Here is a 15,434-nt window from a genome sequence, read left to right on the forward strand (position 1 = left end):
TGATATGATGGCGAAAATGAAATGCAAAAACCCATAATTCACTGGTCACATGTTGCTCTGCTATATAATCAGGAAAGTAATTCCTTATAGCAATCATCATCCAGCCAGAAATCAGAAAAATTTGATTTGTCCTTCTTGCACTCTACAAAGAAGTGAGGACAAAGACACAAACCACTATTTGAGGATCTCGACAGAATTTTCCTATAATGCCATACCATAGGGGGCTACTCATAGCTACTCTACCTATACTTCGTGATGTCCCTAGACTTTCCTCTCGTCTGGGACTTGTTGACCTGGATCTATCTCAATTGTTCTTTTCTACCTGTCAGTTCATCAGATAGGTGCGATCGTCCATCATTCTTTTCTCAGACTCCTCACTAAGCCTTGTTTTATTTTTATATTTTCAAAACAGAATAAAAAAACTTGTACAAGTAAATATCAACCAGGGAAATACAATTTCAATGTTTAATGATTCCATGCGGAACCTCTGTCTATATTCAAAGGGATGTAAAAACCCAGCTGTGATTCCATATTTCCTGACTAGTCATTAATTGTGTTGAGTTTTCCACAAAAAATCATAATTAAATCCCAGTTTCTATTCAAATTAATAGGAATTGAGTATCTGAAATCCCAAGAAGGCTCTGCAAATCATAAAACTGTTTTTTTTTCCTTCGAAAGTTTACAGAAGCTCAAGACATAATCCAAAATGGATTGACGTCATTGGAAAGTTTCTGACTTGGATCAAACTGTCAAAGCTATCCTGTTACCAGGATAGTCATAGGATGAAAAGGGGGCTGATACAAGATTAGTCACTGTACATGATTTTATGTCAAGTGAATTTAATCTGCTACAATGCTGTTCAGTTCCTCTGGACTAGCTTTGTAAATGCTTAAACATATAACTTAGGCTCATCAGTAAGTTCTAATTCGCTCTGACTACCATGAATTTAGCTCTGCTGTTACTGATTTCCTTCTCAAGAAGTAGCAGTAAATGTAATTTTTTTAAAGTGAGATATAGTTTGTGTAAGGTCAAAATAGTCCATGCCAGCTAAGAGATGAAAAGTGAACAGGAAAACTGCTTGAAACCCATGTCTGGAAAATGCCAAACCAAATGTTGATGAAATGGTGAAAAGGTGAAGCTGTTTTTTCATTTATCACATTCCAGTTGTGAGGGAAGAGCCTCAACTGAGTTGGACCAAGCTGATTTGGACAATATGCAAATTCTGGAAACTCAATTGCTTGCTTCATATGCTGCCAACATCAGTCAGATGTGGCTGGTGAACATCCATGATGATCCACATTCATTCTCTCTTTGCGTTTGACATGTTGCTAACTCCTGAGTGGGACAGAAAGGACAGTGCGTTTGAGGGGCACTGAGAGCGGTGCCAAACCAGAACCATCATTACTCAGCTTGCAGAGAAAAATACCCTTCTCTTTACCTCAGAGGGGATTGGCAGACTATCTTGTCTGATTCTTGTCAGTCACAGAGTGATTCTGGGAGGACCACATTGGCTTCAGATATAGCACAAACATTTCAGTCCTAAGCCTTGGACTCTCTACAGGAACAAGGAGCTTTTGGTTAATCACAAATCTATAAAGAGATTCAGTTTTTAACTCCATGTCCATTTGACTGCACTACTGGGAACGAACAGAACAGGAAGAGCACAGGGTTAGCTGTACCTTCTAGTTAGGCTAAGGAACAGACACAGGGAAAAGATGCAGCCTTTTTCAGTGCAGCGGCTGGATAGCAAGAGCACCTTGTCCCAGAAGTGAGAAACCAGATTTATGGGCCTTTCTCGGCCTGAAAGGGTTGGATCCCAAAACTGTTACCTTCAGAAAATATGTCCTAGATATTGGATTAAAGACCAGGCTCGGGAGGAGAAAATGGATTTCTTACATCTTTTCCTATTGAAGCTGTTTTTCCTACAGAAGAGAAGGCCAGGGAGAGATTCACAGGGCCAGGGAGATAATATGAAAGAGGCGCCCTGACTTTCTAGTCCAGTGTGAAAGGTGCTTTGCTGTGGGGGTAAGAGGCAGGCTTGGATGTCACTATAGACTGCTGTGTCTAATAGATGTGTCATCCAGAGATTCCACTGATTTGTACTGAAAAACTGTCTCTGCAAGAGGATCACAGCTCCACCTCCCAGAACAGTGACCTTGACTGAGTTATGGAGTCGGTCTCCTACTTTCTCGCTCTCTAGTTCCTGAATCTTCCATTTCTGATCTCTCTGTGGTCCAGCTTCACTAGGAGAAGTGGCAAAGAGCTTTCCTGCCCCTTCCTGTAAAAATTCTTCTCCAAGAATTAGGAGCTCTGACTTCAGTCCTGCCCTTCTTCCCTCCCTTCCAAATGGAGAGGGCGCATAGCAAGTTCTTCAGTGCGTGCTGCATTCGCTTTTGCTTAGATGTCAGCATCACAGCTGCAGTTACGCTTGTATTTTGATCTGAACATAGCACAGAGCTAGGTGTGAATGCGATGAATTAAGTATGCTCAGTGGCCCTGACCTTTCCAGGAACTCAGGCACAGTTTTACAAGCCTCTTTGCTTATCCCAGCACCTCAGTACAATATGCCTCCAAACCTGGGTATTCTGCAGCACATTTAGGGTAGCGAAGTGAGAGAATTCTCTTCCCCAAAAGTGAAGTAATACCTCTCTTGAATCTGCTAATTTTTCAGTTTTGTTAGAGGCCAGAATCATGAGACCTAGGCACCAAAGCTGGATATTGAGCAGAAAGCAGGCATTTTACTATCTCAATAAAGTGAGATGGGAAGTGATTACAAGGCTTTTTTGGTGCCTCTCTTGAAATGGTAGCAGCTGATGATAGACTGGGAAACGATCCGTCTGCAGTTTGCTTTTCAGTATTCAGTTTACAGATGACGAAAAAACTTCTCTGTTTTTCCCTGTAGCAGAAATACAAATAGGAACTCTAGGCAGCAGCTGGAGGCAGACTGACACGACACAGAGCTAAGTCTTTTGCAGACAGACTAAGTTAGATCCTCAAGAATTCCACAGTGAACGAGCACTTTCTGAGGTAGAAATATAATCTATCTGACCATCCCTAAATTAAATACATCTTGGTCATGTCAGCAAATGAATTTATTGTCAGCATTAAAAATTACATGGATTAACTAAAGACCCAGAAAAGCTTTTTCCTATGAATGTATCCTGGCCATTCTAAGGCTAGCTGAATTTTTTCAGAATGGTGTCATGATAGCAGACAGTTTAGGCAGCACATTCCTTATGAATGTGTGTAATATGTCTATGTCCTCCAAAGATATGTTATTAATGTGGACCTTTCTGTGTCCTTCAGCTCTCTGGTATATAACCTACCTCTGTATTGTGTATTGTTAAGATTGCTAATTTCTAGCTCTCTGGTGTTTCTACTATTCTCCAGTATCAGTGCCCTCCGATTATGCATGCTGTTTTTCATGCCAGAAAGTAAACGCCAACGTTTTTAGGAAGGGGAATTGAAAATATAAATGACACTATGAGGTACTAGTATTCGTTCTGGTAACACTTATCTGCATGGTCATATTTACAGCCTTTTTAGCTCTCTCTCACTGTCCAGACATACGGTGCAGATGAACAGTAGTTCATGCAGTGGCAGAAACTTCACCAAACAAGCCCATAAAAGAGCATTTTTATCTTTGCTGTCCTCTATCCTCTCTTTTTTATTTTATGACTGTAATGGTGAGTGTTTCCACTGCATTTCAAGAAGGAGGCACCTAGCTATTTTTTCTTCAAAGCTCTGGCATAGCTTATCCATCTGCACATTCAGTTATCCTGATTCAAACCAATCTGAACTCAAAGAAGCTTTGAGCAGCATTGCTGTGCTATACCAAATACTCTCCACAAAGTTCTCCATGAAGCTTGCTATAAATTTCCAGATGTTTATCAATAACTGCTGGCTTCATGCTTTGATAGTTTTACCATATATTTTTCAAGATACAGCACTGGGGAAATATTCTAGACTATCTGTCAATATATCTGCTAAATTGGGAACAACATTGAAGGTTCCCAGAACAGGAAGTATTTGTCTTTTAAAGTGAGGGATGTTTGTAGCTGATCACTTACTTAAAGAGCAGCAGCTCAAATTATATCTAGTGAGGGATATACACCTAGATAAGTCTTGCCTGCCAGACAACGCATCCCAGTCTCGATTTAGGAATTACTGTGGTCCTATTCCTAAGCTTTCACTAAACTTTTCTATGCTGCCTTTTCTATGATGTCTTTTAACATCTAGCACTCTACATCAGCTCTCATTAAAGGGAGTCTCTAAGTCGGTCAAGTGTATAAGGTGTAAACTTTCTTACTACAAAAGTATCTTAATTTTTGTTTGATCTCTTTTAATATAGGCATATATCACACATTTGATTTTCATTGGAAGATTTTAACTTTTCTTCTTGCAGCAAAAATAGACAAGTGCCTAAGACGATATCCTGTTTTATTTTTTAAATAGTTTTCATAAAATTCTAGAAATAAAGTTGTTTACTGGCTAGCTCTCCTTTTGAATTTTTTCACTGCCTTTGAGCCAAAGCAATTGAGTCAAACCCTGATTGTTGCACTTGCATAAATAGAGTTATACTTAGAGTTGTACAGAGATACTGCAAAGAGAATGCTGTATCCTGTTTGGCACACCGAATAATAGGCATTGTTAGGTTTTAATCCAGTACCATGCAGGTTTATGTTTTAGGGCAAGCAACTTGATTCAGAAGAGTAGTCAACTATGTAATTAAACTTACATTTATTCAGTAGATGACTTAAATATATGCTTAAATTTCACCGAGTCAGTAGAGGTGATATTGTCTTTCTCAAATTAGTGAATAATTGCTGAATCAGCTCTAGGTAAAATAGTGAATAGTGAGTAACAAAGTCTTTTTGAGTGTTTTGCTGCTATAATCAAATTACAGATATGAGATGTCACTTTTAGTGTAGTGATTCTTCTTATTCCCTTACAATAAGTGGCACCTCCTTTCAGTGAGAACTGTGCAGCTACAGCGTAACACTGGAAGGAGCAAAGTCAGGAGAACCGAAATGCAGCATGAATGTGTAGCACATAGTCCTTTGTACACAAAACAGGGAGTGCCAGCTCCGTGTGACAGCAAACCATCTTTGAGATGAGACAAGAAAGGATCAGAACTGAACACTTTTAGACAAAATACACGTGGGAGAATTGAAGATCTTGGACTTTATTTGAAAAAATGTGTTGAAAAGAACAAAGTACAAATGCATTATGAAGAACAGCTTTCTGAAACTCACTCTCCCCTCCTGCACCTGAAACAGTGCCTGTACAGTAGGCCACAAAGGCAAAGGCTCAGAAGCAGTTCACTAACCCATGCCATGCTTCTAATTTCTCGGTGTCCAGCTTAGCCATGAAAAAGGCTCTGCAGAGCCCGGCCTCTGCAGAGCAACTAGTTGATACTATGCCATTGTACCAGCCTTGTGGTGGGAGAAAAAAAAAAAAATTAAGGAGCTAGAAAGCAAGGGACTAAAACTAAGACAGAAGGAGAAAGAAAAGCATAAAGAATGAAAGAAGAAACAGGTCAAAATTGTTATTCAAATAAAGGATGGTGGAGGCTATCTGTATTCACTATTATGCTCCAAGGGAACTCCAATACCAAGCTCTAGGTCGTAGGTATGGGGGTATTTTCACCAGACATGCCTTTCATAAATAAAAGGACTGTGAATATAAGCTAGAGATGTTTAAGAGAACAAAAAGCATACCTGAGTGTTGTTAGGTAAGTATTTTCTTTTTTCATTTGTTTTATTATTAAAAAAATAAAAATCAGATGCACTCATTTACCTACATCGATCCAACCCATTGTCATTATCTTCCATTTAGTATTTTGGGGTAAACATATTGAATAACGAAAGAAAATTCCATCCGCCTTAATATAACTGTAGTGGAAGTCCTACTCATGTTACAGTGTGACACATTATTGTAGTATAGTGGTTGAAATAATGATTTCAATTTATAAATGAATCGGTGATTTAGACCTGTGCATACACACAATTTCTCTGAGTTGATAGTAAGCCTTTGGAAGTAATGTTTATTTATTAGCACCTTTGTCGTAGTGTACATTATACTTGATTTAGCATATGAAACACTAAACAAAGAATCTTGGGAATTCAGAACTTTTAACTCCTTACTATACAGTTTATAATTGAGTGTGTTAGAAAATGATCAGCCTGTTTGCCTGAAAGAGTGCTGGCTGACTGAAATAATGTCTGGACTCTAATGGTACAGTTTTCTATTTAGAATATAAAGCGTTTAGGATTGCAGACATTCATTACAAAGACAACGTTCATTCGGCTGTTTCATAAAACTATGCTTAGCTAAAGGAATGTAATGACTTAAGGTTATTCAGCAGAGCCGAGATAATTATCCTCATCTGTTAGAGGAATATGGGGATTACTGGAAAATTAATTTGAAGGAGGAAAGGCCCTAATATATAATTAAAGAATTGTCTTTATTAACTGATTATTGAATTCCAGTAAGTTTTAAGTGCTGCCTAAGAAATGAGTTTCCTACTAGGAAAAATATCCTGCAAGAAAATTACTCAAAGCTGTATTTAACAAATGAGGGCAAGGTAATGATTTGAAACAGTCTTTCAAAGACAATTAACAGATAATACTTATTAGGTCCCAGCCTCATTCGTAGCGGACAGAACCAGGAGGTTTTTACCTTGTTCATCTTCTGCATGAGGCCTGAGCGCTGTGCCAGCCAGTGCCGGTCTCCGTTCTTATTCTGTACGGTACTTCGGCATTTCTGACTCTGGGGCTGCTCCATTCTCCCCTGCCCTCCCTCACAGCTCACCCTCTCCTCTTCCCACTTCACAGCCTGTTAAAGGTGCTCGTAAAGACACCATCGCTCAGAACACACATGTTCAGTGTTCAGATACCCCTCCACCAAACTTGCATACTTTTGTGGATGTAGAAAAAGAGTATTACATCTGCGGGTTTAGTTTCTCTTCAGTTCTGTGTGGTTTGAAAACACAAAAGAATAAAAGACAATGCTACCAGAATGGAGTAGAGAAGAACAAAATAATCTTTCTTATGACTTTGTGTAATCATTCATTTTCTAAATTTTCTTCAAAAATATTTCATTGCTTGGTAATTCACAGCAAAAACAAGTGAGGCTTTTAGTCTTTTGTCAGATAGTATTTTAAGTTAAACTATAATGGAGATGGCTGAAGGCATAACCAGAAAAAAGATAAATTTAGAAGGACTGAAATTCCTGGGAATAGCTTGGGAGCTAGTTTGCAGATCTTGGTTTTAGGTGTGGGTTCCCCCCTGCCCTACTATTCTACCTTTCCCAGATATTTTTCCTGTCTGTTGCACTTTAAAGAAGTAGCTATTGTTCCTTCCTAGCCTTTGACACTTTTCTTCTCCTTTTCCTTCCATCTCTGTGGAAGGAATGATGATGAGGTATTGTCCTCACAACTCTTTGTGTACTGCAGAGAACCCTAAAATAGTTCTGAGCTGGTGCTTATTTCTTAACTTAATGCCAGCACCAAAATGCAATGGAGTAATGTTTGTATAATGCTGAACGTGAAGGATAAATCACTTAGGTGGATGTTTCACCTTAACCTGGACCTGAGTCTTTGATTCTGGAGTTAGCTGGGATGTGTCAGAGTTGCACTACATGATGAAGATGTGCTTCTAATTTCTGGGCTTGATGGACAACTGCTTAGAATAAGGGAAATGAAGCAGTTAGTTATTTTGGTGTAAATCAGGATTTATTCTACTCAGTCACTAACAAGATTTCAGAAGTAAGAAGTGGATTTATGAAATCTGCAGGCTTGTTCCTTACTTACACCAGTTGTAACAAGGGAACGCTAAGCCACAGTATGTCCTCAAGTACCATTCTATATCCTAGCTGAGGAAAAAGGAAATATTTCCTTGTTATCAAGTACTGATCAGCATTTTGCACAGTAATGCAAAGCTATGTAATTTACTCTTTCTTGCTATTGCTTCAGCAGTAGTACTAAATACTTGTGATTTCACATTGTTTTTACTCTGACTTCAATGGGCATACTCAGATTTTGTGTGACTGTAAGAACTAAATCGGTAATATAACTATTTGGTGAAAAATTCCTGATTTCCTTGAGTTATCGCTGGAGCATTGCTAGAGTAGCCAACATGGGCGCTGAACCCGTTGTCCTCAGCTGCCATAGAAATGCACGAAAAAAGCAGGTCACTGTCCCAAAGGGCTTACAGCCTAAGGGAATAAAAGTTCTATTTCTAACATAGGCTGGAGACTGGTTACAAGAATTGTTTGTCCATTTTCAAAATCAAGACTAAATCTCCTTTGTATCTTTTTGACTCTTGGGAACCAATACACCACAGAACATTTCAAGTTTAAAAAGAGCCATATAAAACACTGAAGAACGCCGCAGGCTCACAAGGTCATCCTAATGGTCCTATCAAATCATGCACTTTTTCAGGTGTTTTCCAGGACAAGTTTTTTTTTCCAAAATCAGTCCAGGTTTGGCTAAACATAATTTTCCATGATATAATGAGTGGACAGAATATCAGTGGTAAAAGAAAATAGTATGAAAAGAAAGTAGTGAATTGGTTGTTCGTTTGTGGGGTTTCTTTTTTCTTTTTTCTTTTTTTTTTTTTGGAAATATCTTTTCTTCCTTCAAGGTAGAAAGCATGGTTACTGTTGGTTATGGCTTTCAAGGTTAAACCCCGGTACACTGTTCCATCTGTGCTTGCTCGTCCCTAAGAAGATTCCACAGCTCAGACTGGCATCCCGACTAGCTTTACTTCTTTTTCTAGCTTGTACTCTTAAGATCTCCTTAATCTTATTTAAGTCTACAAAGGGCTTATATTTAGCTGAAAACACGCAGTGGTTTTGTGCAGGAAAATTTCAAGCCCTCTTGCTACGCAGCTGTAGAGCAAAGCGATTTACTCCTTAGCTTTCCTGGTTTTTTTTTTTTAAAAAAAAAAGTCTTTACCTTGTAAAACAGGTAACATACTGCCATCTAGTGGCAATTCAACCCGATTTTCTTTCTCGAAGTTATTTTAAGGCTTTATGTTTAATAGCATTTTCCCTTCATTAAAATTGTACATATCTCAGCAGTATGAACTTGCAAGGATCAGGCAAATATATCTCATAGTTTACTTTAGGATTGTTGTGAGATATTTCTGCTTTTGAACAATTCTTTCATCAATTTGAGCTATCCCCTCCAAGTTCCTTTTCAGCTGGAAACCAGAAAAGACATTCGTTTACTTAAAAACAAATAAAAATATGCTGTATCGATGTAAACTCTAAAAGGGTTCTGAATGTATTTCCAAAAAAAAAATGCCGATAATAAATGCTGAAGAACCGGATGGAATTGCTGCAATTTTAGAATAATTTAAGGGGGAAAAAAGGTTTGTTCCCCCCGTTTATTTTGGAAATATTTTACTTACAAGAAGAAAACTAAGGAGAAATGAAGGGAGAAACTCTTTGGGTAGCCCTAGCTGGTTTGTCACCATTGAATTTTGCTTCCTCCTTCCTTTCCAGTTTAATCCACAATGTACACAGTCATATCTCTTATCTGAGGAATAGTTCTGCATGGTTTTCATGAAAAAAACAAAGGACTGAGCCATGTTTACTCAGCTGAGAGCTGTAACTCGCTTCAGGCTTTTCCTGCTTTGTTGGAGTCCTGGCCACAATTTCAGCTATATAATTAAGTTCTGCAACCAGCGCAAACAATTTTTTCTAATGAAATAGCTAATTGAACCAGTGTAATTTCCAACAGCAACGATCACTGTATGTTAAGGTGAAAGGTTATTATAACCCGTTCCTAATTTTATACTTCTTTTTTATACTTCATTTGTACATAAGCAAATATACAAAATACTACATGTGATATAGGTGTATGTGGTTAAGTAATCGCCCCCAGGTTATACAATCTATGCATTTTTAAGAGTAATCATTTCAAGGTACGTGTAGCAACTATCACACATTTCTTTTAGCAGAATGCTTGAAAACTGAAATACAAATACAGTTAGGACATTAATCCTGCTACCCTGGCGCTGATGTTGTTGCTCACGCTGCACAAGATGAATATTCAGGAAATACTGGTGTAAATATTGAGGCAAAAAGCAACAATTCTGTTTTTGTATTTATTTGTTCTGGTAAATACGAACCTACAGAAAACGCGGGGTAGCAATGTGTCAGTTCTTACAGGTCATAAAAGCATGTTTAGTAAAACATAGCTCCCTTCCTTAGCGTAATTGGTAATACAACAGCTCTATTTTGTGTTCAGATTGCTGTTCTCTTTTCCTCAATCATATTTTCCTCCTAATGTCTCTGTTTTCTAACATGTGAAAGAATCACATTGAACTTGTGGCCTTGTTGCTAGGTTTCAAGCTGATTTTATGCAGTCTACTGAGGCACTATTTTCATTTCTGAATTCTGAATCAAGTCCCAAGGCAACAGGACCCTGTTCCTTAGCAACCCAGCTGGGTCGATTATATATTCCAGCTCTTTTGTACAACAAAAGAATAAACATCTCCCCGAATAAGGGTGTGCTGCAAGTTCACCTCTTTGCTTAACTTCCCCTAGAGCAGAAGTCCTCTGCTTTCAGTGAGACAGCACGTGAAGCTGGTCAGGAGGGCAGAGAGTGGTGAGTGGTTTCTCTGTCTTTTCTGTGAAATACGTCTCTCTGGTGTCCTTATTCATCCCTGTGCATATGGATTTGTGTGCACTTTGGAGCAGCAAGTTTCGGTTTCTAAGACACAAAAACCTGCCTGGAAAATCAAAGGTAACAAAGCTGACAGAGGAAGTGTGTGTGAAAATACACAGCCTTTCCGCTTTGGTGAAATCAATGGAAAATCGCATTGGTATGGTGGGGAGGGGGACAATTAAGACTTGAGAAATAGATTTTAGTAACTTACTCTGGCTACAGAACTTTACTTTTAGGGGAAAATTGGAAGGGGAGAAAAGAGGTGGAGAACTGAGAGGTAAAAAGGGAGAAAAGGGTATTCACATGACTAGTAAATTAGTGGTTTATGTTACCCAGTATGTGAAAAGAGGAGGTATGCTTATGAAAGAGTCTCTGGAAAGGGTTGCTTGGCTAGCTTTGACACTTTTCGGTAGTACCAGCAAAATGTGAATTTTGCTGCCTCCCAGTTGTGGGACTGGCATTGCCATGGGGAGTGAGGAGAGCTGGCAGAGGGGAAGGGCAGGGCAGGACACACAGCTCTGGAGGGCCGAGCCTTTCTGCTCCTGGCACCTGCGAGGGCCCTTTGCATGATGGCAACAACAACAGCAATGCTAAGACAAGGTATTAGAGTTTTGGCACTGCGTAGATAAGCAGAAAGGCCTTTGCTCTTCATGCGTGCAGCTGCTTGCTGACCTGGGCAACTCCCTATTTTACCTATACCTAAAGCCTGCCCCAGGGAGTCTGCCAGCCCCTCTGGTTAGCTGCAAAACAGGAAAAGGCTGTTTTAAGTATATAACTGATCAACTATCAGTTCTGCTCCCCATTTATTGGATGTACAAATAACCACAGCAGCTGGTCGTGGTGGGACAGCTAGCTTGCTGGCAGACTCTTCCCCTTCCACACGATGGGAAACCAGAGCCGTGCTGGGAGGTAAAAGCAGAGCAGGAACCCAGAAGCTCACCCTAGCCTGCTCCCCTCCTCCCAAGCAGGAGTGGGAGAGGGGACTCATCTACAGTGGGGTACACGAGGCTGAAGAAGGGCAGGAGTGGACACTGGGTGTCCTTGGATCCTCTTCCCATTTGCCTTATTTAAGATGTACAATGAACATTTTATGCTATGTTTACAGATAGAGTGTAAAAAGAAAGTGATCCTGGGGTTAGCTTTAAGACCAGTGAGAGACAGAACCGAGATAAGGCAGTATTTAGCTCCATGCATGGGAATAAATACTTTATCACCTATTAGGGCATTAATGCTGCTCCAATGGTCCCTTACAGCATCAAGCTCATCACCCTGCCCAGATGCGTTCTTAGACAGGAGTGAAGGGCCTGCCTCCAGCCCTGGGGGAAGAGGGCGAAGCTGCAGTGAGGCTAGCTGATGAGATAGCCTGCGGCAGTACGTAACACCTAAGCACATATTAGGATAGGGCTGGGGCAGCTCTAATTAATGTTTGGCCTGGGCGGTTCCAGGAATGCAGAGAAACACGAAAATGCATCAAGCGGGATGCAGACTCAAGTTTCAACTTTCTTCCTGATTGGAGGTTTGTTTGGTCAGTCCTGCTTGGGTGAACTGAGACTAGCGTATGTCCACCTCCACCTAGCGAACATCAAATCCTGGCTGTGCAGGGGGGCCTGCACACACCTGTAGCTGTTTAACAAGATGAGAATAAAAATGTGGGAGAGGTTTTGTTTGTGTTTCTACTTAGTGATAGGTATTTGAGGCAGAAGAGAAGCTGCATCTCCTCTTCCTATAAGGTGGTATGAATGGGTAGATTCCTGAATACCCATGCTTTTGACCTCAGATGGGCTTTATATAGGGTTAGGAGTCTACTGCTTCTGGTTATGTTGCAGAACTCAGAGAAAGAAGCAACAGTTATTCATCTGAGCGTAGGTACTAAATAATATTGAAGTGCAAGTACATATTTATATTCAATGAATGAGCTAGGTTATACAGACAAGGTTAGCCAGGCTGAAAATAATTATCAGTAATAAAAGTCCTACTGTTTCCGTGTCTTTTTCTTTTTGCCAGGGATTGCAATATCTGAGAAGGAAAAAAATCCACAGACAGGCCATTATATTCACAATGCCAATTCACGATTTACATTTGAAAGTCAAAATAAATTTTCTGCAAACAAATTTTCTTTTTTATGATGACAAACCAGTGCAGCAATGTGAAGCCAACAGAGATATGTGGCTAAAGCAGCCTCCTAATTTTAGCTACAGGCTCTATAGATCATCCAACTCTCTCAGAAGCCACAAGGAAAGGAAAAGGGGAAGTGGAGCAAACAACAACCTCTGAATCCATAGTCATACATCAGCTTTCCAGGCTTAAGTCCAGGCTGCTCCTTCCTCCTTCAGGAAAGGAAAAGGAGATGCCTCTGCTTGTCTCTGGGTTTCCATGCAGGAGCTCTTGCAAGGCCAAGACACTGTTTGTGAAGAATAGTGAATATAAGTGTATCAAGACCCCAAACCACGTTATTATAGACAAATAAAATATGCTTTTATGCTCCCATGCTTTTACAAAGCAAACACGTTGAAACAATGAGTAAATGTTTGATGATCCATTAATTAAACCACTAGGTGTCAGTCTCACTAGGAAAAAAAAAAGGAAACCCCAGCAGGCAGTACAGCCGTGAGGATACGACTTTGGTATATTGCTGTGTGGTAAGTATAAATTATTTGCTAAAAAGACTTCAATTTTATGGTAATTTTTCCATTTTGCAGCCCTAAGTGAGACCAGGATGTTATTATGCTGGCACCTGTGCATTCCACGTAGCAGGAAACCATCCCCTTGTCACAGCAGCTGAAAATGAAATTATGTACAGAAAACTTGCAAAGGAAATGAAAAAATCCAAGATACAGCTTGGATCAGTGCATCCAAAATTAAAAAGAAAAATCAGTACCTTTAACATTAAAATTGCTAAGTAAGAACAACTTGAAATCAAAAGGATATTTGTTCTGACTTTTTGCCATTTTTTTCTCTCTCCCCTAAAAAAAACAAATCAGCAAGCTTGCTATTTCTAAAATTGGAAACAAGGCCCAGAAAGTAAACAAAAAACTGTTTTTACCCTTCTGGTCTCCAAAGCAAACCTGGATATATAACTTATTGAGAAAATACATAAAGGGCGTACAGTCAGTGTTACATTGTCATAGAAAACAATAAATATTTTCCCCTCATGCTGTCTTTATGAAAGTATAAGTCATATCTTCATTTATTTACCATACTGCTTTAGCAAGAATTTTACTTCCCTGTTTTGAGTTTACCTAAGTTAATTAAAAACAAACTTTCAGTTAACTATTACTGCCGAAAGAAATTTATCCAATAATATTCCATCTCAAGGAAAATTCTGCTTTATTTCAAGATGCCCATGCTTCTAAAATTCTAATTAAATGCTAATTTCTCTTAAAACCTACTGAACAAAACCTTCCCCTCTTAAGTAGAAGTTTCTTGTCTTTTTCTCAAGTCTTGACCTCTAATGAAAATTTGCAACCAGTGGAAGGGGGGAAAAAAATCTCATGTTTGGCCTTGCATCTCTGATTTTGCACTCTCTAAGGTCAGCACTCAGGAGGTGGGAGGAAATGTTCTCAAGATTTCAGAACTTTCTTAATTCCACATCAGGAGAAAAATAATGCTTTAATAATTTGACTGGCTCCAACAACTGATTCCCAGAAGTCCAATAACTAAATGGCCAGGACATTTAGCAATGAGGGGTGAGATCTGGCTTCAAGCTCCTTGTCTGAACTAGGCACGCTGTCTGAGGAATCCAGCATTGCTGCTCAGCACTTTTATATCTGGACTGAAGTTTTCCTGTGTTTGGTGAAATTCCACCCTGAGTGAAACTGGTCGTAACAAGTCGGCATATCTGAAAAGAAATAAGGAAAAAGCAAAAACATGTGACCGTAAATTCCTGATTAAGTTCCTGATAACAGCAAAACATCCTTAGGCTGTCTTCAGGACTTGGCCTGGAGGTAGAAGGGAGCTCTACTCTGAAATTTAGAGGAAAATAATGCATACTGTCAGATTAGTTAACATCTAATGTCTTGTTAACATTTTAGCCAACTGAAAAATTAGGCTGCTTAGGGTTGCAGACAGTACAGTGATGCAAATTCAGTGGAACTAAGGACTTACCTATGCAGGGGATTTTGCTTTTTTTTTTTTTTCTCCTCACTAAAATTTCCCTCTGGGGAGTACCCTTAATGATGTCTCTTTAGGAGTTTAAGAGGAAATAACCAACCTCAGTGCAAATTCTCTAAATGAAAAACATACCTAAGGACTAGCTGCACTGATGCAATCAAGTATATACTTGATCTTATGCAAAAAGTAAGTCCAAAAATTAAGCGTGATGGTATTTGGTTTATTTTGGTGTGATTTGGCTACTGGACAGTTCACTGAGATAGGGTGTCCTTTTTCCACCATTCAGGGTAATGGAAAATGTTTCATGAAGTGGAAATCAGAACTGAACCACAGAAAATTAGAAAGGGGGGGTGTATTAAGAGAAAGGCAAAAAATACAAAATGTAAATTAATAGTGTACAATGTTTCTTTCATCTGGTGCTGTTCCCTGTAAACTCTTGCTCCATCCCGTACACTTCAGAAGTGTATTACACCAGAAAGTCTGTAGTTAAGCATTCGTTATAATAAAGTTTCTAATATGTAACTTCATGCACTATTTATGCTGCTTCAGTGAGTTCATAGGGCAGGCATCCTGCTGCCAAGCCCACACCATTTTGATTTTCTCTTGTTCAGCCAACCAAAGAAATATATCATTATCTGTTTCCTAT

General features: G+C 39.3%; 1 protein-coding gene across 1 annotated transcript in view; it reads left to right on the plus strand.

Moving 5' to 3' along the window:
• Positions 1-15,434, plus strand: part of SCIN (scinderin) — a 107,678-nt gene that overhangs the window by 16,757 nt on the left and 75,487 nt on the right. The window lies entirely within an intron of this gene.

The sequence above is a fragment of the Struthio camelus genome, chromosome 2 (assembly GCF_040807025.1).
Source record: "Struthio camelus isolate bStrCam1 chromosome 2, bStrCam1.hap1, whole genome shotgun sequence".
In the NCBI taxonomy this organism is placed as follows: Eukaryota; Metazoa; Chordata; class Aves; order Struthioniformes; family Struthionidae; genus Struthio; species Struthio camelus.